This window comes from Alexandromys fortis, unplaced genomic scaffold (assembly GCF_014885135.2).
Source record: "Alexandromys fortis isolate MF-2015 unplaced genomic scaffold, M_Fortis_MF-2015_v1.1 scaffold_47, whole genome shotgun sequence".
Taxonomy (NCBI): Eukaryota; Metazoa; Chordata; class Mammalia; order Rodentia; family Cricetidae; genus Alexandromys; species Alexandromys fortis.
Window position 1 is genome coordinate 4,188,591 of NW_026067957.1, and position 24,171 is coordinate 4,212,761.

At 40.8% G+C, this 24,171-nt stretch overlaps 1 protein-coding gene across 4 annotated transcripts in view; it reads right to left on the reverse strand.

The window, feature by feature from the left end:
* Nrxn3 (neurexin 3) overlaps positions 1-24,171 on the reverse strand; it is a 1,514,195-nt gene that overhangs the window by 1,430,542 nt on the left and 59,482 nt on the right. The window lies entirely within an intron of this gene.

Consider the following 24,171-nt stretch of genomic DNA (forward strand, 5'->3'; position numbering starts at 1 on the left):
GGGTCTTCTCACCTGACCCCATCACACCCTGAGAGCTGTGGCCATTTGTCATCACACTCTTGGCTCGCATCTCCCAGCAAGCTTTCATTCTGAGTGACAGAGCTTCCCCCTGGCCAATTTAAATTCATTTCTTAGGCAAGATTCCGAATTTTTTTCTCCTCCAAGCGATTTTACTAAAATCCAGATATATTACAGCCAGTGAACACTTGTCACCCCCTAGAACTGTGGCTCGCTTTGGGTAGTGATCAGAACGTCCTGACATGATTTGTCCTTTTATAAATGTGTTCTCTTTGCTTTTTATCTGTTGAACTGTCAATTTCCCACATTGCTTAATCTCTTCATTTGGTTCTCTTGCTTATACTTGAAAGTGAAAGTAGACTGAGAGGGCAATGACTGGCTGTTACCATGACTTTCTTTCTTTCTGGAAATGAAAGTGTTATCAGAGTTCTTGCACTTTTCTTTCTTTCTTCCACTTGCTAACACCTAGTTTTTTAGCAGCTTAATGGTAGAACATACCTCAGTTTGAGCAGGTGCCATAGATGCTTATCGTCCATGGTATCCCAGTACCCATGGCATTGCTGGGTATATAGTAGACGCTATGAGTATTTACATGTGTGCTTTTACATCTATGCCCTGCCCAGATCCTCAAATCTTGTGTGGTAAGTAAGTTTATCTCTGTGATGCGGATAAGACGACTGAGGTTCTAGGGGGTTGAAGGTCTCAGGGCATCATAGTTAAGAGCTCTGGTCTAGATTCCAGTTCCTGTCTCTTTCTAGATTAGATGCTTCCTTCTAGACTCCATGTGTCTGGCTTTGACCCTTCATCTGCAGCAATGTGGATGGCATATATTAATCTCCTAGCACTATTACAAGGATGAAAGGAAATTCTAGATATAAACCATCAAGTCTCTGGGGCTTCATGAATATCATATTCTGAGAAAGGGCTCAGAGCCTCTATGTACAGAGCCAGGGTCCCATCAGAAGTTTTCTGCTTCTTCCAGTACTTATACTGATACCATATAACCAGTCGACAGTAACCACGACGATTGTATTCACCAAGATCTTAGACTAGTATACCCTAATGGATAACTACCACAGGCAAAGTTGGGGTCACATGCCTTAGTCTTCCTTACTAGATCTGGGGAAACACCTCTCTGATAGAAGAATACTTAGACGGATACAGCATTGCCGTTGGGCCTTCGGGATCTAACCACAGACTCCGACCGGTCTGCCCTCTTCCACCCTGTCACAGCAGACCTATCCATTGATCTATTCCCCTGCCATAGTGTGGCTTTGGGAGGACTCAGACGATAAATGCTGCTGCTGTTTATAGTAACACACTCCCTTCCATTCAGAGTGCACTTTACAGTTAACAACTGCTTTCATTTGCTCTCCCGACACACCTGGGGCACGCAGGGTAACGTTCTGACTTCCCTCACCAGATGAAGTTCCAGATGTGCTACAACTCAGCCACGCTTCACAATCGGCAACACAGAGTCGAGACTTCACCCAGATGTCTCGCTCCTCACAGAGGGTGTAGGGTCCCTCCTCTTAGTTCTCTCATCTCTTTCTATCATCCCCCCCTACCCTAGCCACCTCCAATCTCAGTTTCTGCAGCCCAAATCACCTTTACCTCATTCTCCACAAACATGAAAGTACCTTTTTTTTTTTTTTTTTTAGGTTGGAAACTGAGAAGTGTATGTAACATTTCTATTCATATTTAAATCTTTCAGATTCCATTCCTATGCGCTTCCCATCCTGTGGTTATGCATTTATGCCTGGCACCGTACCAAACACTTTGGAGCACTAATCTGATTAGTTAGATGATACAAGCCTATGATTCCATACACTTTAAATGCCTATCTATAGGAGCATAACAGTTGTCGTGACGTGCCTAGCCTCCAGGAGTTCCCATCCTGATTACAGAAATGTGCAGTTTGCAACGTCAACTACAGAAGGGGCTGGTACCAAGTAAGTATCACTGGGTGATATCACAGGAAGCACAATGACATTCTACAAGGGAACTGAGATAGTCAGGTATGGTGACGACAGGGAAGAAAATTTGAATTGGACATTAACAGATGGCTAGAAATGGCTAGATACCCAAGATAAGGGACCAGAATGGACTAAGACAAGGAAGCAAGGCTACAGCTAGACTACGTACTGCAGGGACATAGATATTTGAATGTGTCATAGCTGTAATGGGAGTTGAACTGGGGCTAACATGTGAAGTACTGAATGCCAGGCTACAGAGCTAAGGTTTCATCTGTTGAGGAACTGGATGGAGGGGGATCAGTAGGAATCTTCCATCGGCAGAGTGGCACACAGAGTTCTGGGAAGATTTCTCTGTCTGAAATACTGCAGAAGACGGAGCATCAAGTCAGGCAATATGGCAGACGCCACCAAACAACAAAGAGAAAGTTACGACACAATGCATTATGGCCACTGAGCAAAGATGTTCAAGAACAGCTTGAATGGGAAGACTTGACTGTGCTTCCCCAGATGATCTGAATACGCTTCCTTCCTAATACACGCTGGGCTCCTTCTTAAAGGTTTCATATGGTTTTCCCACATTTGATAACTGTCGTCTCCCAAAAGATTGTCACCGTTCAAAACATAAGAGCCAGGGCTATCTCATCCATACAGCCTTAAACCTAAGAACCCACAGGGACTCCATGGTATTTTTTTAAGTTTACAACGAAATTCAAGAGCCAATTAAATGGAAAGAAAAAAGTCTGATTTGTTGCCTGGGGGTAGCATGAGAGAAAGGAAGGAAAAGTGTGAGATAAACAACAATTTGAGCCTAGTTTAATTGAAAGAGACAGTCAAAGCAGAGGACTGTGCCAGAAGATCCCTACCCTGTAAGCCTTCAGAGCCGACCCTCATCCTTGATCAGAATATACCTGACAGGGAACCCTTGGCTGTTGAGTAATATGATCTCTAACTCTTGAGCACTTAGAAGATAGATACAAGGGTATGGGGAACCTGCAATGGATGGAAGACCACCGAGACTATGAGGATATAGAGTGCGTGCTTTTAAATACGTGCTTTTACTTTTAGTGTTTCAGCAACCTTGAGACTTTAAAATGTTCCTTGTAAAAAGTCCTCCTAGCCCCACCACCTCTCGCTACCCTGAAACCAGCGACCCCGTGTTAGTGACTGAAAGAGCATACAAAGCACTTGCACTGACAATGTCTTCCTCTAAGTAACGGACTCGGAAACGTGTAAGCAAGGAAAACTAGCTAAATCAGGCGGAGAGCTCTGATGGAAACTGCAGTAAAATCTGTGCTCTGTAAAAGGCAGAGAGAGGAAACAGAAGGAGATGGAAACTATACAGGTACAGTGATGGATCCAAAAAGAACCTGAAGGACAGGACAGGAGAGTATAAAAGGGCAAGTAATGGATCTTTATGAAGAATGACTTTTTGTTGTTGTTGTTGTTCTGTCTTTCACTGTAACCCCTGAATTACTTGCTTCTTCCTTCGTAGCCTTAGGGAATTTTTAGATGTCTCTATTGCCTCTGTTGTCTTGAGCCAGATAGGAAGCAGCAATCTGGGGCAAATGAAGGTGCTCAAGACAGAGATACAGTGAAATCCCAGCAAGGACAATTGAGTGCTAGGTGATGCTGGATGAGAGACTCTCTTTAAACCTCAATTTCTTCACCAGTCAAATGGGGACAATGGGTGTCCCCCAAAGGACTACTCTGCAGAAATGGATTCAGTGGCCCAGGGACATTCAGCCGCAGCATGGCATATGGGAGATGCACACAGTGTCCCCAACCCCTGTATACTCTTCCCAGGACACACTGCATATGTTGGGAAATTATGGGATTAAGGGAAATCACAGACACAAGCACTTTCTTCTCCGCTGACTCCATGCTAGGCAAATTTTCACATTCTTTGGAACAACAGGGGAAAGGCCTTATTTGGATTATACTCAAGGCAATTGACTGGAAGCTGAGGTGTCTGGCCAGGCGGAGATAAGGTCAGATCTTGCATGGGGTGACCTCAAGCTTGGCCTAGAGGTTTCTGTTCAAAAGAGATTAACACCCACCCCACATTTTCAGGATCCCGGTGATGGAATAAATAATTCATTTCTTTCTGTGTGTTTCTCATCTCCCCACCTCAATTCAGATTTAAGTTTCAAACGCTTTCATTTGTAACCATAATAACAAAGGAAAAGGCAGGCTCCCTTCCCAAGTGGTATGCCTTTTCTGCGGCTCTCCTGTGACAGGATTAGTCCTCCAGGGAAGCCAAAGACCCATGCTTTAACCTTTCCCAGGGCATACAGAATAACCAGTTCGCCTTATAGCTGCTCATCCACATCCCTGAGGACAGCAGGTAAACACTGCCATCCAGACACTGCTGGCCAGGGCTGGAGCCAGGCCTCATCATAAAGCCCTTGGCCAATAAAAACGCAGGAAGCCAACAGTAGACAGAGCTTCCTAATTCACCTGTGTGTCTCCTCAACAGCAGACCATGCTTTTACTTTACTCCTAACTCTAGTCCAAATAAGACAGTAGGATCCCTGTTAAGTAGCAAATACCATACTTTGTTGTGAAGGCAGGCTCTGTTTCTGAAGGATTTTCTTCTTTAGTTTGGTTTGGTTTTTGTGGGGTTTTGTTTGTTTGTTTTGCTTTTGGTTTTGGTTTGTTTCTTTGTTTTGTTTTAATTTTTATCTGCTCTTCCTATATAGACAGGAATTCAGGAGGATGAGATCAAACAAGGTTAAACCCAGCACAGAGATGGTCAGACGAACAACGAATTCTTAGATTAAAACTTAAATGCAGTATACCCTCCCGTCCAGCTATCAACCTCAGCACCAGCTCTGAGCTGATGAAAACATAAAACATCTTCACGCTGTTGTGGGTCTCTCAGGCCTATAACAACTACTAGCACATAAGATGACCCTATTAGAAATCTGGGGAAGGAGACGGCACTTGGGACTGGGACACATATGCTACGTCTATCTATTGATAAGCACAAGAAATTTATACGGGGCAGCTTGGAAATATTTGTAGGTTCTGAAAGAAATGAGTCTTGGCTGTGATTCATGCCAAAACTAGGCGCGGTTTAGGGTATGGTGATGATAGAATTAATTACAAGCTATTCTCTATGGTTTTTTTTATTCCTTATTAGAGTGACAAAATAGAACTATGTATATCTATCACCAAAGACATGATTGACTGGTTCCCCGGACTCTAGGAGATAAGCCAATGTCATCATGCCCGGCAGAGACATGGATACAGAGGCAAAGACTGGCATCCCACTACTGCCATGAGAGGCTTTGCGTTTCAGCAGTGCCCACTTAGCTGCATCACAGTAACAGCCTGTTCCTGGGAACTGGAGTCCCTGTTCTCCCTCACTGCTGATCTCCTCTTTGGGGTCCTTACATTCTGGCCTGACTGTGGAGGAGAATGGACCAGATGGCTTCATCTGCAGCATCATTCGAGCTGAAAGTCTTAAAGACATCCTCAGAGAGCTCTGGGCATGAGTAGTATTGGCACGCCTCCCTAGGGTGCTTGTTCAAAACGCAGAATATCATCTTCCAGCCCAACTCACCTACCTCAGAACCTGCGGCTAACAAATGGCCAGGTAATTCTTGTACACAGTAAACTATGAGAATCCCTGACCAAAAAAATGTAATTTGATGAGGCACCCAAGGCCTGAGGGATAGCAGCCCATTGAAGAAGAGGTCTCTGTACTCCTTGTATTTGAGGCTTATGACATAACCACCACAGTCTCATAGCTAGCATGCCCTTAGACTCAGTTATCTCTGCTTGCTTCTTCAGCCAACGTCCATTGTTACTCGTTACTGTGATGGAAATGCATAAAGCCAGTGACGGGACCAGTGGCCACAAGTCAAGCAGAGACAAACACCAGCAGCAACACAGAAGAAGTACTGCCTCAAAAGCCTGAATGAAATGTATGGCTGAGAATTAGGTCAGTATGCTAAGGGGCAGCCACCGATTAAGCCCAGCTGAAAACAAAGACTGGGAGTTGAAGCGAGGCATTTGAGCAAGAGATGTTTACTAAGAGCCACTCGGTTAAAAACACACTTGAGATGAGAGGACCTTCTTAGTCCTTTATCCATCAATAGCAGTCCATGTCAGGTGACCTAAATAGAACCCAGAGATCTAAGCAGGAGAGAAACTCCATCAGAGCAGTTTTCACTTGAAGCGGCATGAGGTTGGTAACCTTCAATTCCCATAGGTATTTGTATGCTTCTTTTCGTAAGGATGAACTGAGATCCCATGATGCTGACTCCCTGATCACACAGATGCTAGGATACCTGCCACCTTTCCCTCCACGTAGGACCTCTCTGTTTCCAAATGATGCCTCTGCTGCTGCACCGAGTGCTAGGCTTATATCCACCCTCGTGAAACAGGATCTCCTAACAGACAGAAGATGTACAGTCAGCATTAACTAAGTCCCTGCCAAAGGCATAGTTGGGTTTGGTTTTGCATTTTAAAAAGTAATTTAGCCAGGTATATTTGCTGCCCTGAAATACATTCTTTTAGATTTGAGGTCTAATCTTTAGCCTTCCCTTAAATTTCAAGTACTACAGAAAATATCAAGTCTGTCTTGTGAGTGACTCAGACTCAATAAAGTCATCAAAACCCATGATTATAGGCATTCAGTATCTTAAGGGGGCATTGATTAGTTTGAAGTTCCAGGGTCCTTGCTGACTAGTTGAAAATGGGGTTATGGCTGACTCAGGGTTAGTGATCCTAACTTCCAAGGAAAACAAGGATTATGACTCTGAGAGAAAAGAAGAAGATGGCCGGAGACCCACTCCTGTGATTATAATCTCTGTAGGGCCATAACAGCTCAATCCAGGCAGGACCACCAATAGGCCAGCCCTTTAGGAACATATGTGTGAGCCATCCTCCAAGTAAATAAACCCATCAGTAGATATAGTTGGAAGACAAAAGGAATACAAAATAGGTAATAGAAGAAAGTAGTCATAAATACCAAATATGGGCAACTATTACAATAGGGACTTCAATTAAGATGATTATATCCTTATTTTGTAATAAATATAATAAATATTTGTATATAGCACATATTGGGAAATAGTGTCAGCTTTATATCATAGTATTTAAATTATATATGGTCAAAGAGAGGAGAGAACATTACTCAAAGATCTTATTTCCTCTTCTTGGGAAGGGTAAAAGGAATTTTAGTTGTATGATGGATAGATGGGTCCCATCAGGAAGATCTCACTATTGCTTCTATTTAGAGACTAACTGCCGTTGAGGAGATGTGGAGACGTGTAGGAATATCAAGCTGACAAGTAGACTCAGGCGATGGAAGTGTGAGCCATCTTGACTTGACTCATCCTGGCTATCCAGACCAAACATTACCTCTGAGGGTGTTTCCGTGTGAGACGGACATTTCTATCAATGGAAGAGTAAAACAGAACTCTCTCTTTTTTCATAGGTAGGAATTAACCAATCCAGTGACAGCCTCCATATCACAAAAAAAAAATGAGAAGAAAGAACTTACTATTTCTGACTGATTGCTTAAGCTAAGCTATCAATTAGTCCTCATGTGCCCTCTGACTTGTATCTATACAATCATTTCTCAAGTCTTCAGTTCCAACTGTAACTATGTCTTATGATTTCTCTCTGACTCACAGATGGCAGATGCTAAGAAGAGAGACCATAAATTCCCTTTGCTGTTTAAGGTAGCTGGGCTCAAAGTGCAGCTCTTGGCATCTGAAAACACACTAACCAACAGAGCATCCTCTAAATAAATCCATTCTCTCTTGGGAAGGAAGATAATGCCTCACCAAAATTCTCTTGGCCTAGGCATACCTTAGACCCTCCAGCTCCCTTTTCTTCCCAAAATAATTTTTGAAGAGATGGACTGAATAAGTTTTAAAAAGAAAAAATATGGCTGCCCGGAATTCCTGCACTCCAGTTCCCCAAACAAGAACCCAACCTCAAGTATCTCTTTTCCTTATTCTTTTTCTTATTCTTTCCTCCATCTGGAGATTCTTCCTTCGCTGTCTCTAGGGATTTATGAATTAGAAGCACCCTCCCCCACAGCTCTGCCTGCCCCCCTCTATGTCTTCAGTCTCCTCTGTCACTATATTTAAAGGGGGAGGGAGTCTTTATTCTAATCCTAGTACAATTCCCCTGGCTCTTTCCTAATCCCTCCACCTGTGAGATAATTGCTGGCATTTAGGTGGGGGGAGCTCAATAGTAATCATAGACTTGCACACAAAGACACAAAAAGAGGCAGACAAAATGGGAGAAAAATATCACAAGCCCCAAATTATTCACACTCTGACAGCCACTGCAGAAGCAGGATGCAACCAAGCTCTCCACACAGGGAGAAAAGGCACAGGGTGGCAGGGAAGGGTCCATTTCAAAATGCCATGGTTTTAGTTGTTCCTAGGCATGTAATAGAATAGGTGATCTAAACACACATACACACACACACACACACACACATAAAACAGTCATCATCAGTTAACTATTTGCAAGGCATCCACAAACAATAAGTTGGCCTGTGAAATGAGCATCCCTAGTCATTATGCAAATGCAACAATGACATTGTCTCAATCAGGAGTTCCCCTGCTTAGGTGATTAAGAGGAAAGGGAGCTACAAAGATACTTCTAGCTAGTAACTGAATAAAACAAAATCCTGTTGATCTAGGTGTTTGGCCCCACTCCATCTACTCAAGGTAAAGTCCCAGCCAGAGGTCCAGCTCTCGGTTCATATGCATGGTCAAGTGAAAACCCTAAATAAAATGTACGTATGTAGCAATAGGTTTATAAGGTAAGATAAATGTGAAGCTTCTCTTAAATAAATATTTTTAAAGACACTTTTAGTAAAGTCTGAAACACTTCTAATTCATCTCATTTCTTAGAATTTTCTACAAGACAGTTTATCAGAAATTTACTGACTTATAAGAATAAATTAGAGCAGCATGTTCTAAGGCAATAACAAGGTCAATAGCTACACAAGTTCCTGTGGTGATTCAATGAATTTAAGGAAGTTACAATAACCCAGAATCATTTTATTTTAACGAAATAGATGTTCATGCATAGCCTAGACAAAGGAATGAGCAATGACCCTCTATTTCGTACAAATCAGGGTGGCACTTTATTGTTTGAACAGATGTGAGCTGAATAAGCCTAATGTACATAACACAAGATGATGCAGGAACAAAAAATAACCTTCCTCTTGGGTAGAGATCGACACTGTGCTTACAAATAGATTGCAACTGGATACGATCACGTGACTGAGCTCTGCCAATAATAAATGATTACTTCTGCCTTTGCCATTTGAAACATTCTCTAGGCTCTCTTTCTCCTCCTCTATGCTTAGCTAAAGAGAAGGCCCACACTCTGGAGAATGACTAACTTCCAGGATAGAAGGTTCTGGCTGTCTGAGTGGCGGTGTGGAGCAGAGTTGGCCCTCCACCCACCATCACTCGGCATTGTAAACTGCAATACGTGAGAAATGTTGAGGCAGCACAGCATTCAGTGAGATTGTTTCTCAGAACAGTGAGCCCTCCATGACTAATACATCCTACAATTTCTTTGTACCTCCCTGATTCTCACTAATTCCCACTCAATATTCTATATTTTAGGATGAAATAAAGTATTTTATCCACATCTCTGCATGCTTATATATGCACAGTATATATATATATATATATATATATATATATAATCACATATATACTATGTATATACATGTAGAAACCAGAGGACAATCTTGGGTGTCATCCTCAGAAATATTGTCCACTTCCCTTGCATCAAGGCTCTCAGTGGCTCATCAATTAGGCTAGATTGGCTGTCTAGCAAACTCCCAGGAATCCTCATGTCTCTGCCTGCATGCTGCTGAGACGCAGGAGTGTACCACTATGCTTCTCATCTTTATGTCGGTTCAGGAGACTGAACTCAAGTCCTCAGGATTCCAAAGCAGACATTTTTCCAAGTGACATATCTTCCCACACCTAAATTTTAGAATGAAATAAATACAGGCTTGCAAGAAAACATGAGTAGATGTCACCACGATGTCAATATATCGCAACTCCATTTAAAACAAACAAACAAAAAAAAACCCAAAATCCTAGGGCTTGGGAATAAAAGTAAACTCACTGACTAAAAGGACTTGCTACACAAACCTAATGACCTGAGTTTGGATCCCCAGAACTTATTTTTAAAAAGTAAAATTTTTGTTAGCAAAAGAATCCGTAACCTTAGAATCCAATAGGAAATGGGAGGCAGAGACAGATCTCAAGAAACTTGTGAGTCAGCTGGCCAGGCATACATAGTGGCAAAGAGATTCTATCTCAAAAAAAATATAGGAAAGCAATGATTGATACCCAAAAATTGTCCTCCTACCTCTACTTGTGTGGCATCACATGTATATACCTAATTCACACATGAATATAAACACTTATACATGTATATACCCATTCATATCTTTTTCCATCACACACACACACACAGAATCCATACTTGCCACAAAAATAAAAATGTTTTTGTTTTCTAGATAGCATATAGTACATAGTGAAAAATGAAAGCATGTATGTGTATGTGTACGTGTTTGTGTGGGTGGGTGTATGAATACCTCTTGGATATTCAATATATGGAGAATTCCTTTACTATTTTATAAGCTTTTCATGAAGAAAGACTGGTTTTCATTCATTTTATATATCTCCTGTGTTCAATGCTTGTAAAATTCAATTATAGTTTATTGTTACTGTCAGAGGGAAAAGAATAAAACTTCCTAAGAGTCACGCATCCAATTCTGTACTTAACATGTGTTAGTATAGATAATTCTCAATTATCTATGCAAAAAGGACTAACCATGTGTTATTATTTAAAAGCATTACCATATATACCATACTATATAGAAGTTATACTAATATGGATCATAATAGTGGATTATCATCTTCATTTTACAGAAGAGAAAACTGGTGTTCAACAAAATTAATGGAAGTCTTATGTGTGTAATTGGAAATCACAAGAAGCTATTCGCCAATTTATTTAAAATAGCAAAGCTTTAAAAATCTTTGATTTAGGTGAAGAATAGATAGTAGGAATACTTTAAAAATCACCTCAAACTCCCTGTTCTGAGATCGTGTCTTTTAGGAATATTAAACCTATGCCTATAAAGTCTCTTTAACATGACCGCCTAAACATGAACTGAACAAGGACAATAATAGACATGCTAACATGGAGGTGGGAACACAAGACCTCAACCCTACACAAAGAACTACAGGCAACTAAGGAACGCTGAGCTATAAAAATAGTCTGTCCCAGAGAAGAACACCCCAAATGGTTATCCAATACCATATGGTCATTCCTGAAAATATATACATTCTGTTAATGAAAAAGAGGTCATGAATTTGAGAAGAGAGCAAGAAGGGGTATATGGAGTGTTTGGAGGGATAAAAAAAAGGAGAAGTTATATAATACTATAATCTCAAATGATAAAAGAAGTATATATATACATATATATACATACATATATATATATTTAAATGACTTTAAAGTAGACTTCTGGGAGAGAAGAATTCTTGTTCTCCAAAACAAACTGTCAAACAAAAAGCAACAGAAGAGTCAGTGAACAGGAAGGCAGCACTGTTCATCTCCAGGGGACAGAGCTGTCACCATCTCTGGATGTCCAAAACAAAAGAAGGTATAAAAGTCTCCAGCTAGCAGGTTGAACAAAAAGAACTGGGTGCAGGGAGCTGGGTCTGTGAATCCTCACATGGATTTTATTTACTATTATTTTTGAAGGCAAGTTGACCAAACTCAGGAAGAGATTTGCAAAGTTGACAAAAAAACACAATTTTCTACAATTCCTTTTGCCCTAACTTAGGCAATGACCTCCACAAAGCCTCAGGTTTAATGACATTTATTTCGGCAGTAGCTGAGTTCACTATTAAACAGATGCAGAGTACAACATAATGCAACCAAATCACTCTTGTAAATATTTAATATCATTGCCTTTCTTTTTTCCCTTTAACAAATCACTATCCAAGGCTAAGCACATCGTAGAAAACACATTTATTTATTCTATCCTGGAAAAAAAGCATAGTGCTCATGCATTTTATCTATCTAGTTCTCCGAATGACTTTGACACTTGAGAGCTCTTGTGATCAAAACAATTTGAAGGAAAGCAATTTTGTAACCATTTAAGAACTGACTTTGTGCCATGATCAACATTACTCAATGCTACCTCATGGAAAAACCCTAAAGTTAACCCTTCAGATAATGCGGATACACCCTGGAGGAAATTAAAGGGGAAGGAAAGATAGAATTTTTGCCAAAAATAAACTTTCACTTGAGAAAACATTGAATTTTTCTTTTTATCCACAACTATTCTAAAAAAAAAGGGAGGGGGAAAAAAGACCCAGTAAGTGGCAGTTTAAGCCTCGTCCCTAGAGTATATCCCTACAGGATATTTTTACAGACCTCCACAGGCATCTGTTCTGTTACTTAAACCAACATAGGACACCCGAAAAAAATAAATGAGCATAAAATATGTTGAAAGTCAACTGGCGTCACTAGCTTACTTCAGCCAAAACAAAATATTCAACATAACAAATCTTATGAGACACAACACTTCATGAAGCCTTGAAACATCCAACAACTTACTGACAATCAGGTCTCGGACCGTGAAGTTATTTAGAGGAAATTTTTATTTATAAAGTTCACCAATAATTCCAGAACATCTCTCATGTGGCATTTGTAGTAACGGCCTCAGCAGCCTATGAGTGATGCATAAGGGATGCCATTCAGCAGTGATGATAACTAAGTCTTAGTGGCCATTTGGTGGGAGCGAGAAGAAAACAGTACGGGAAGTCTGGGCCAACGTCATGGGTTATCAGCGGGATACTCCTGCCCTCTCAGCATGTTTATTCATCTGCAAAATTACAGGAATTATAAGTTTCCTCTCCCTCTGAAATTATATGCTTCTAAGATTTGAGGCAACAAATCAGCATTTTTGAAATAACTGTAAAGCAAATGTTTTTATTTCTTCATGGCTCAAGTATATAAGAAAATCCCATAGTTCTTTTGTTCACAAGAAATATCAAATACATCTATCAAACACCTAAAGGAGAAACGGGCTTATCAGGATTTTTTTTTTCTTTTTTCTTTTTACAGGCATAGTTTAACAAAGGATGAGGATCAGGAATGCTAGAGAGGCTGGGTGCTCTCCATGGTGCTGAACTCTGAAATAGCGTTAACGGCTCAGTGATTTTTGATAGACACTTTGATGTACAGGAACGGCACACACAAATGAAAAAAATCGTAGCCATTGACTTTAGGACACTTGCAATTTCAAGAGTTAATTCTTTAATATTATATGGTGCAACTTACTACACTTCTTTTGCCAAGGTTGTGTCAATTATTGCTACAGATCTTCCAAGTAGGCATTTTTCAAGTAAAAACAAATGGAAAGTTAAAAAAACGGATCATATGTTCAAAATTCCTGAATGTGTTGGGTGACATTAACATCGGTGAGATATGTCTGTGATTATATTAGTGTTTATTAATGTTTACTATTCATAATTTATGCTTTTGTTAGTGGCATGCTCAAATATGTCATGTGTGTATGTATGTGTGTATGTATGCAGATCTGTGTGTATGTGTGTGTACATCTGTCTGTGTGTGTTGCCTCAATGGATCCTCCTCTTTGCTCTTTTTAAGCCATAGTCACAGCTCTGGATTAGGATTATTCACATGGACACCTGGTGTTCCACATTTAACTGCCCCATGAGTAGGTATAGGACTAGGAAACTCCCTATAACCCATGACTTCAACCAAGGCACTTGTAAATGCCCACTATTAGTCACCTGGGAAGAAGAGGAATATATACCGCACTCAGAAAACTATGTCTCTATTGCCAGATAAATAAACCCAGGCAAATGATAGATTGCAGGTAAATCAATAGCCACCTCTTCATCGTCAACAGACAGCATGAAGAAAATCCTCAGCTGTATGTGAAAAATCCAATTAGCCCTTGCTAAGCCAATGAATCTTAAGCAAAGTACAAGTAATTCCTATAAGGAAACAGTTGTTTCACCTAAATGTTCACTGCCTGGAAAAAAAAAATCACAGCCAGACTCTTGATGCTTCAGGATATATGGGGAGAGGCAGAGCCATACTATGAAGCTGCCTCATATTTCAAAGAACATAAGACTATATAGAGCTCCTGGTAATTCTCTCATCATATGCTGACGTCAGCTTTTCCTGCAGTACAGCAAGTCATTATCATGAGTGCTGTTTACACACATGATATGGACAGCCATTAAGTACTTAGCTAATATGAACCGGAAGTATTTTATCAAGACTAGTGTCTAAAACTGCAGTTGTTTAAACATCTGTATTATGCATTTCACCAGGAAGCAGTAATTTCTCTATTGAAATAAATCCACCAAAAAAAATACCTATTCCCAATCAAAACAGAAAATGTGGTTAGAAGCATTCTTGAGTGGAACCAACCAAAAGCTTTATTCTAGAGGCACTAAGGCACATCAGACTTGGAAGGGACTTTGGAATTGTCTTGTTCCAAATTTTTCATCTGAACATTACTTTTAGTTTTCAGTATTCTTATCCAAAATCAAAATCACAGAAGTGGAATTCCAAAGGTAACTCTCAAGAGTATGTGCCTTCTGGAAGGTTCATAATCTGTGTTATCATAACAAAGTTTCAGTGAAAGAACCCTGCTCTCAAGGGCTGGAGGGGTAGCTTAGTGGTGGGTGCTTACCTAGTGTGCACTATCATACAAAAAAAAGGTTCAATTTTATTTAAAACTGTGTTTCTAGAAGTCAGGATTTTTCCCTGATACTTGATACACACACACACACACACACACACGAAACTTTTATATATGGACAAGGGCCTCTAAACATTTGCCTTTCTCAAATGTTTTTTTACAAGATAGCAATCTGACTTAGCACACTATCTGAGTGAAATTCTCCTAATTTTCACATACACCTATATTTTTCTCTTGGGACTATTTTGAAGTCAGGCAATATTTTAATTTTAAAGGAATATGACATTTAAAGCTTCTCCAGTTAACAAGAAAATAATTAGGCTCACTAAAGAGTGACTGGTTAAGCACATGGCAGAACTGGTTGAGTTCTAGACTCCTCTATCAGCGGCATGACACGGAAGTCATTGTAGGACAATAGTGTGCTACAACTCACATCAGCAAGTCACATTTATAGTTATCACTAATAATAGAAGGACATGATTTTCAAAGCATATTTAAGCAATTTGGTAGCTCTTAACAGCAACAAGGAACAACTGGTTATAGAAACAAGATTGGGGGAGGGGGAGGGAAAGGGGAGGTGGCGGTGGGGAAGAGACAGATATCTTTAATAAATAAATAAATTAATTAAAAAAATAAAAAAAAAGTTTGGTGTGACTTTTCCAAGAAAATGGGTTGATTTTCCTACATGTCTTTATATTTGCTACATATTTGATTTCATTTTAGGAAAAATAAAACACACATGCACACACACACGAACCCTCTGAGGTTTGAGATTTATTTTTGATGGCATCAAGCCAAAATCTACGGGCATATTGCAGTCATTAGTTTATCTTTAAGTAAATATTTTGATTGTCAGACAGCTTTTTGCAAACAAGGCTCTTTTCCAAGTGCGCACTCCCGATGCACCCAAGGCTTGCCCATCACTCAGGCAATAATCTCTGCTTGTGCTCCAAAGCAAGATCATCCCAAGGAAGCTGAAGAGCATGGCAGGAAAAGCATGCTTTGTGGGCTTTTCAGTTTTTAAAGGACTCCCAAGCATGGGGCCTGAGTTTCCCCTCTGTTCTGTGGTCTCTGCACTCTATTACCATAAAGCTCAGGAAATGAGCGATTGCACACCACCGTCCCTCGTAACTGCTATTACAGAAAATCACACACTCACAAAATAGCATTAATTGTCAGAATTAGCAGCCATTTAAAAGGCAGCTGTTCTTTCACTCTTAAATAGGCTCCAAATTTCAAATTCTCCCCGTGTCTTGGCTGCTCCATCTATGCCTCTTACACACGTAGGCTCACACATGCACACACAATGAATCCTTAGGCAAACATTTTTTTTAATGATCCATATTTTTAAGAAAAGAAACACAGAGAAAATCCTGTTTATTAAGCACCGTTTTTCTCGCCCCAGCACTTGCCATCATTGCTACAATGGGCTGGAAAGCTTCCAGACTAAGCAGCCGCGGGAGTTTCCAAAGCTGCAGGTGGAAAGGCTCTGTATTGTGTGGGCTGGGGGTGGGGGTGGGAGTGCAGTATCTCTTTAAGAGTCAACAGTAAATTAACTTGCCCCTAAGAGTGAAATAATTAGCAGTTAGTAGCTTATTAAAAGGATGGCAAAGGCCAAGTTGCCATCTGGGATCTCCGGTTCCTTGTGATTGCTATTATGTCAAGACGTGCTAGTTGCATTAGCTTTCATGTCACCGTGCCTGCCCTTACTTTACGTGTAAATTTTTGTGAAAGATGCAACACTTTTAAAATCAGATGTCCATCAGGAAGCATTATTAATCGGCTTTCTTTATAGAGCGTGTGTTCTTTTACTCCTCTGATATTCTACTCACTACTAAATGCCTTGGTTGGAGGGAGGAAGAAAAAGCCAATGATATCAATTAGGTATGGTCTTTGTGCAATGGGAAACCTGAGCTTCAACAAAAACAAAGGCAAGCTGCCGCATAAAAGCACAACACGATTGCCTCTGTTTACACACAGCGGAAACCACAAGGGTCCTGTCTCTCACAGTTCATCCTTCTCAATGAAGCTAAAGCCAGTGAGGACCTGCAATTGTTAGACAAGCGTACTCAGTTCGGAAGATGGAATAAACAGGTTTCGTAAAAACAAACAACAGAGTATCATGACATAAGCCCATGGAGTGACAGACACAACATATATCCTAGTGTGTACAGTGTGTTGGCAACAGTGTGTGTATATATGTGTGTATACACACATAAATATGTATTTATTTGTGCATATATGTGTATTATGTATGTGTGTATCATTTGAAACTTTACACTGTGTACTTAAAAGCATGCATTTGATATACTTTGTAATGCATATGCTATGCCTCAATGAAGATAAACAACATATAAATTAAAATATCCTGTGTGTATACTCTCAAAGCATATTCGCTTTTCTGAGTCTGAGAATTTAAAGAGTGGAGAAGTTGAATAACTAAGGGATTACCTAACAGTTTTCTTTAGAAATAAAAAAAAAGCCTAATATTAAAATTCATCGTAAGTAAAAACTATACTATGCTTAAGTCATTTTAATTCACAAAAGGCAGTTGAAAGCTGCTTTCGGCCTCCCACCGACTCTCGCCATCAAGGGTCAGAGAATCTGGAGCATGTTTGCTCCCTCAGCCCTAGATACCCTGCACCTGGCAGATCATTGGCTCTCCAAAGATACTTACTAAGGACTCTAGGTCATTGGGACTCCATGAATATTTATTGGGGACTAAATACCTTGATTTGCTAATGTTGGAGAGACTCTACTAAATTCAGATTTAGTAGAGTGATATATATATATCACTGGAATGTATTATTTTTCAGTACACCTACAGATGGAAGCTATGTAGGGAAACATATTACACATCATAAACCTTATCAATGAGTTTTTGGACAAACTGTACCTATGCTCAGAATCACAGACATGGTTATCTTGCTCACCTGAAAAAGGGATCGTGATTAGATATAAGCTTAAGCCCATCAATAAACCCATCATGCTGGTACTCTTACACATATTTATCTAACAGGAAGCTCTTTTGAGTTCTTTAAACACAAATATATCATAAAGATAATACACTGTGATTCAACACATCTATTTCCTTCAGGGACTTTCAAAGCCAAGTTCCAATAGGTATACATATAGACCTGCTGTTAAAAGCCATCTATCCCTTCAGATCAGCCAACTTGACTTGTTTAGCAAAGGCCATGCAAATAGAAAATCCATACAATAATTTCTTCTATGTATTGCCAACTGGAATTTAGCTAGGACAGTCTACTGGTAAACTGTGTGTTTTATTAGTAAAGCTATTGCTCACACTTATAGTTTTTAAACGGTCTAAAAGAAAACAACTATGTAAAAAAAATGTCTTCAATGTCCAGTGCAAATTTTCTGAACAAGGAGAGAAAACAGTAACCCATCCTTCATATTTTAAAGCACCATTTCGAAGTCATCATTGCTAAAACACAGAATTACTAAAATCAAGCAATTTACCTTTTAAGTTTCAAAGACATACATTTTTACTCCAAAGGTTTTCAAAACATTAGAAGAAGGGTGGGTGGGTGGGAACATGGAAAATAGGCTTTTAAAAAACAAAGCAATTTTATTCATTGTCAAGAGGACAAATCAGTGGCTGAGAAACAGATGAGACAAGAAATGGAAATGCAATATTGCCTCTATTTTATTATAATTAGATATTTATAGAGCACAGATGAGTTTATTTTCATAATTAGTAGCTGGCATTGCTTTTACTAATTTGCATAAATAGTTGGCTATCAAGACAGTAACTTATTTGCAGGGCTCTTGAATTCTAGCATGGACAACAGGGAGCTCAACTCCTCAAATCAGCTCCTTTAATGTTATTATCAGCAAAATACAGTCTATAGGAAATAATCTTCAAGTCCACGTAGCTTGATTATCTCCTTCCAATTTTGCCAGTGTTTATTAATTTAGCATTAGAAGGCCAATGATCAAATCTATATGGGAAAAAGACACATTAAATAATTAAAAATAGCCTCTAACATCTAAAGGCCTAGAATAGATATTTGGCTCTACTAGTCCAACAAAAACAGTTCTGTAGGAAAAAAGAGAAAGAAATTGAGTATCCATGACAACCCTTATGATATACATCTCATCAGTCCTTGGCAGTTATCAAAAATGATAACTACCTCTTTTCCTGCTCATTCTCAACAGTCTCCACACCCTCCTACACACACCTACACCATTCCACAAAACAAACTTCACAGAACACACGAATCAAACTCTCTGATGGTATCAAAAGGAGAATGAAGGACTTCCCAAATTGACTGCTATGGGCAAAAAGAAAACTTAGTATGCCAACTGTTAGCATCAAACAGGTATTCTTGGAGAAGTAGTTTACCCATATCTTCCTTCTCTAGCTCTAGCCATATGTCAAAACTTGTGGTTCATCAGTAGACTCATTTGGCAAGTGCTATGTATGTTCTCTATGTATTCACATTCATCTACAGGGAGAGAATGAAGTTAGGAACTGACCATGTTTTATAAAACACACTTCCAGTCTGTCTTGAAGCTCTGGTGATCTAGAACCCACATCTTGCTTGGTAGTAATCATTTGGTGCAGAGAAGGGTCTCCTAACTTCGACAGGATATGGATACTCTACTTTGCCAGTTCTACCACCACCACCTAGCTCTTCCTTCCTCTTCCTAGTTCTAGTCTTTATGATAGCTATGAAGTCTTTGTTGGCATTTGGGTTGGCAACTCCTGCTCCAAATTCAATTTCAAGGGAAAGTATTTGATCACTTGTCTCAGCATAGACTGCCTCCAAACAGACAAAAGAAAGAGGAATGGTCCCAAACACACTCTTAATTCTTAAGCAGAAGCCATGAAAATAATGTCTAAAGGCTAGAAAATACTGAAAGAAGAACTTCTCTGGTCAGTCACTACTGGATAAAACCTCACTTGCCTTTGGTCATATGGTGTGGGAAGTCCTACATATGTGTTGCCTTTATTGGTTAATGAATAAAGAAGCTGCCTTGGCCTATGATAGGATAGAGTAGAGCTAGGTGGGAAAACTAAACTGAATGCTGGGAGAAGAAGGCAGAGTCAGGAGAAGCCATGTAGCCCCACCAGAGACAGATGCTGGACAGAACCTTGCCAGTAAGCCACAGCCATGTGGCGATACACAGATTAACAGAAATAGGTTAAATTAAGATGTAAGAGCTAGCCAATAAGAAGCTAGGGCTAATAATCCAAGCAGTGATTTAGTTAATACAGTTTCTGTGTGATTATTTCAGGTCTGGAAAGCCAGGAATGAATGAGCAGCCTCTGCCTACAGTCAAATGCTGTCCAGTGGCCTCCTAAGAGTAGAGTTACATCTGAACTCCTGATCAGTTCTATAGATTTTGACATCACAGGGCTTATTACTGTTCAGTCACTGAGCTTTTAAAGAATGACATGATCTGAGACATATCTAGTCTTTTCTCTGACAAACACTTAAAATTAATTCAAGATTTCCTCACTTTTGGCCTAGTATAATCTGCAACCATTTCCCTCTGATACACAGGACCAAGAGAAGACACAGTAAAGGGGGGTATTGGAGACAGAATGCCTGCTCTCACCCCCATGACTCTGGTACATCTTTGTTTAGTGGGTGCAGTAATAAGGATAGCAGTAAGGGGTGTGGTGCAAGTGTTTGAAGGAGAATGACTCCACCAATGACGTCACAACTGAAAAATCAAATCCTGCCTATTTCTGCACCATATCTAAACCCAATTTTTTGATTTAGTTAAGTATTACTCAATTCTCTTGGCACCCATCATGTACAGCTTTGAACCAAAATCTGAGCTCATGCAATATGGCTGACAATAGTGGCCAAAACACAGCCACCTATACTTTTCTGGGGGATGTGATGACTGAAACATGACTACACCCTATGCATCATGCAAAAACAGTGTAGGCACTTTGTAACAGAAGCATGAAGTTTGGCATACTCAGGAGACTGAACCTTGGGATATTAAGAGGGAAAGGAGCATTCTGGAAAGAGGGAAGATCTCAAAGAAAAACTCTCAGGAAGTGAAAAGCAATGTAAATGGACATAAAGGGCACCAGAGGCTCTAGAAGGCTGCGGGCTGGTAGAGGTCACAGTGGGGCCAGGTTATATGTAAAACCTGAGACAGAAAACATCTTGACGATGACTCAATGAGAACCCGCCATATGAGAAAGCTTTTGAGCTGATGAGCTACATGAGCAGGTTTCATTTTAATTTTTGCTTTATTTTCACCTTTGGAGAAATGATTGACAGCAAGATAAGAAGGATTAGAGACTTTGAATCCCTTCCTCATGCAGCACATTATCCTAAGCACATCTGGACATTAACCAATGAAAGTATTTGTCCTCTGCATATCTGCAATCTATAGAGAAGAGTGGCCCAATTTCCACTAAGTTGAATACAAGTTGTGAGAGAGACACGTGGAGGGAGAGCTCAGGCCTGCATGTTGAGGACAGCATTAAGTAAAACAGGAGTTGTAAGTGTGAGTCTGGTGGGCAGAGGATGGAGAGAAGGGGCTGTTAAGAGAAAAGCAAAGTAAGCAGGGTTGCAAGGGAAGCTGGTGGTGGGTTTGGCTGAAGCAGTAATTCTGTATCAAAGCTCCGAGGAAAAGGTTAAATTAGAAAAACAGGGCCCATTGGACACAGCTGTAAAAGTGAGGTGGCGAATCCTGTTTCCCAGGTGGTAGATGACAGAGTTTCTACAGTTTCCCATCAGTGGGCTGACAGGGAGGGAAAAGGAACTGGGACACAGCCTAAGAAAGGATGACAACCTCATAAGCTCCAGATGCAGACAGATGCAGAAGCCATTCTAGAGCCAGTCACAGAATGCTCTCTCCACTTTTGTCCCCACCTTCAGAGGGGACGCATTCAGGAGGACATTAGAAAGAAGTTTCTAGTGGGTGGTGAGGAAGATAGGGCGTTGGAACAGGAAACTGGTTTGTAGACAAATGACACTAAGCTTTGGACATACTGAGGGCACAGTCTGAGGTGACATTTATACGGATACATGTTACAGCAAATGTAAGGTGTCAGGCTGGAACTTAAGACCGAGCACCATCTGAGAGGCAGCCTGGGGGTGAGCACATAGAGATCACATGTGTACCTCAGCCAGGGCACATAGATCACTCACTGGTCAGGGATTTTGGACTTGATCCTCATTTAGAAGTTACCTAACATCTCTCTGAGCCTAGTTATCAGTATCATTAAACACAGGCACTGCCACCACAGACCTCAGAGGTGAATAGTGGATATTAAGGATGACCAGGCCCACAAAGCACAGAGCACAGTGGCTAGCACACTGGAGTTTAGCTGGCAGTGAGGGTGACAACAGTGACGGACAGAAAGAAAGATTCTATGTGCAGAAGCCCACAGGCATCCCAAATGCCAATTTTAAATGAGAGATAAAGAGACAAGAGGATGGAGGGGATAAGAGAGAAGAGAAAGGGTACACCTATATCCAATAGGCTGAGTCATAGGCAGAGGGGTGATTTCACCTATAAAGAGGTCTCTGGTCACTGGCCTCTTCCTTTCCCCACCTACTCTTATCCAAAAGTATCAATCCAGCAATGGGGGTCAGAGTGATGGTTCAGGATGGCACATTTCTGAGAATGAGCCCACCCAGACTTAGTACTAAAGGAGCAGGCAACCATCCCAGCTCACAGTGGGAAGGGCCCAAGCACTCCCAAGGCAGTGTACAGAAAACACAAAATGGAAATGAGAGGTGATAATTCCACCGCCCGGCCCTCCGCTGAACACTGTGAAGAACTCATCAGTCCCATCTTTTGGCCCTATCTCCACAGTCGAATTTACTCTCTGTGCTTGTGCCATTTGGCAGCTTCTGAGGGAAACAGCAGTGCACTGCCCCGCCAAGACAGGGGAGCGTTATCCAGGAGGGAGAACTAGATGGATACACATATCCCTAATTCATCAACAAAATTCTCCTTCACTCAGGCACAGCTAATGCAATTTGAGCCAATGAACCAGGTCCTTTGAGCTTGGGAGTGGATGGGCGAGTTGAGCCACCCAAAGGTGTGAAGGCATGGTGAAGTATAAGATCCCCACCCACTCGTCCCCTCTCCTCCCTGAGCACCTGTCAAAGGGCTGGCTTTGTGCACCAGCATCTGCCACCACCTCTTTCTCCTCTTCCTCATCTCAATGTAATGTGCTTTTACTTTTATATTTTTCCCATGTTTGCCTGCTTCCAACTTTCCTAGTCTATCACCCCAGCCTTAATATCCTATCCCCCCACACACACAAATACAAAAATTACAGCACTGAAGTAAAAAAAAAATAGAAAGAAACCCTCCAAAAATCTACAGTTAGTCAAATCAGGCAATTCTTCAATCATCTCTCCTTACTCTTTCCTGATTGCCCAGGTGCTGATGATACCCCAAATTCAGTTTTGCATAAAACCCAGCAATTATGAGACACCTTTCTCTATCTCCCCTGTGCCTGAAACACACATCACAGGGAGGGTCTTAGAGCACCTTGCAATGAAGTAAGAAACATGTCTATACAGAACGTCTACTTCCAGAGAGCCCGTTCCTGCTGGACACCACATGGCATCATGCATAAGGTCCAAGCAGGCTTTATGGGGAGGCAGAACCGTCCCCAACACTGAACACAGGGTTCATTGAAGGACAATGATCACAATGACTTTTTTTTTTTAATTTCCTTTACATGCCGTTAAAAGCAGTAACTTTTAATATGCCCTATACGTTCATCAGAACCAACAGTTCCCCTCACATACACAGGTAATTCAGAATGCACATTGACAGGTTGATAGAATGATAAATAAAGTGGTCTATACCTTTACTTCTACCTACAGAAAGGAAGCAGAAGGTCCCGTTAAGGAGAGGAAGCATGGTGTCCACCATGGAGGCGCAAGAGAGCGAGAGAGAAAGAGAGTGGACATCAGCACACTGCAGGCACAACGACAGGTAATACACATGGCAGCTCTCAGGACAGACAGCACAGGAAGTTGCCCCACATCATCCTCAGGAGGCAGTACAAAGCAAATGCATGATGGGAGGGCTTAAGGAACAAATGCCGGAGTCAGCCAAGCTGCATCTATCAGCTCCATGTTTAAGCTTCATCTCACTTGTTTCTTCTCAGTTATAGCCTTAGAAACATGGCAAAGTCTGCATGCAAAAGCATTACACAGCCACGTAGATGTGAAATTGCACACATATAACCAATGTTAAAGAGCGTGATTAGGGAAAGTCTTTGAGAATCTCCATTTTCCAACATTCACATGAGACACGAGGACCAAGATGTGGCATACAACTCCAGGGGATGCACACACAACACACATAAATATCACATGTATTGGTGGACACCAAATATTAATTCTGTAGATTCAGTGGGAACCAGGCAGAAGGCCCTACCTCCCATGTGCA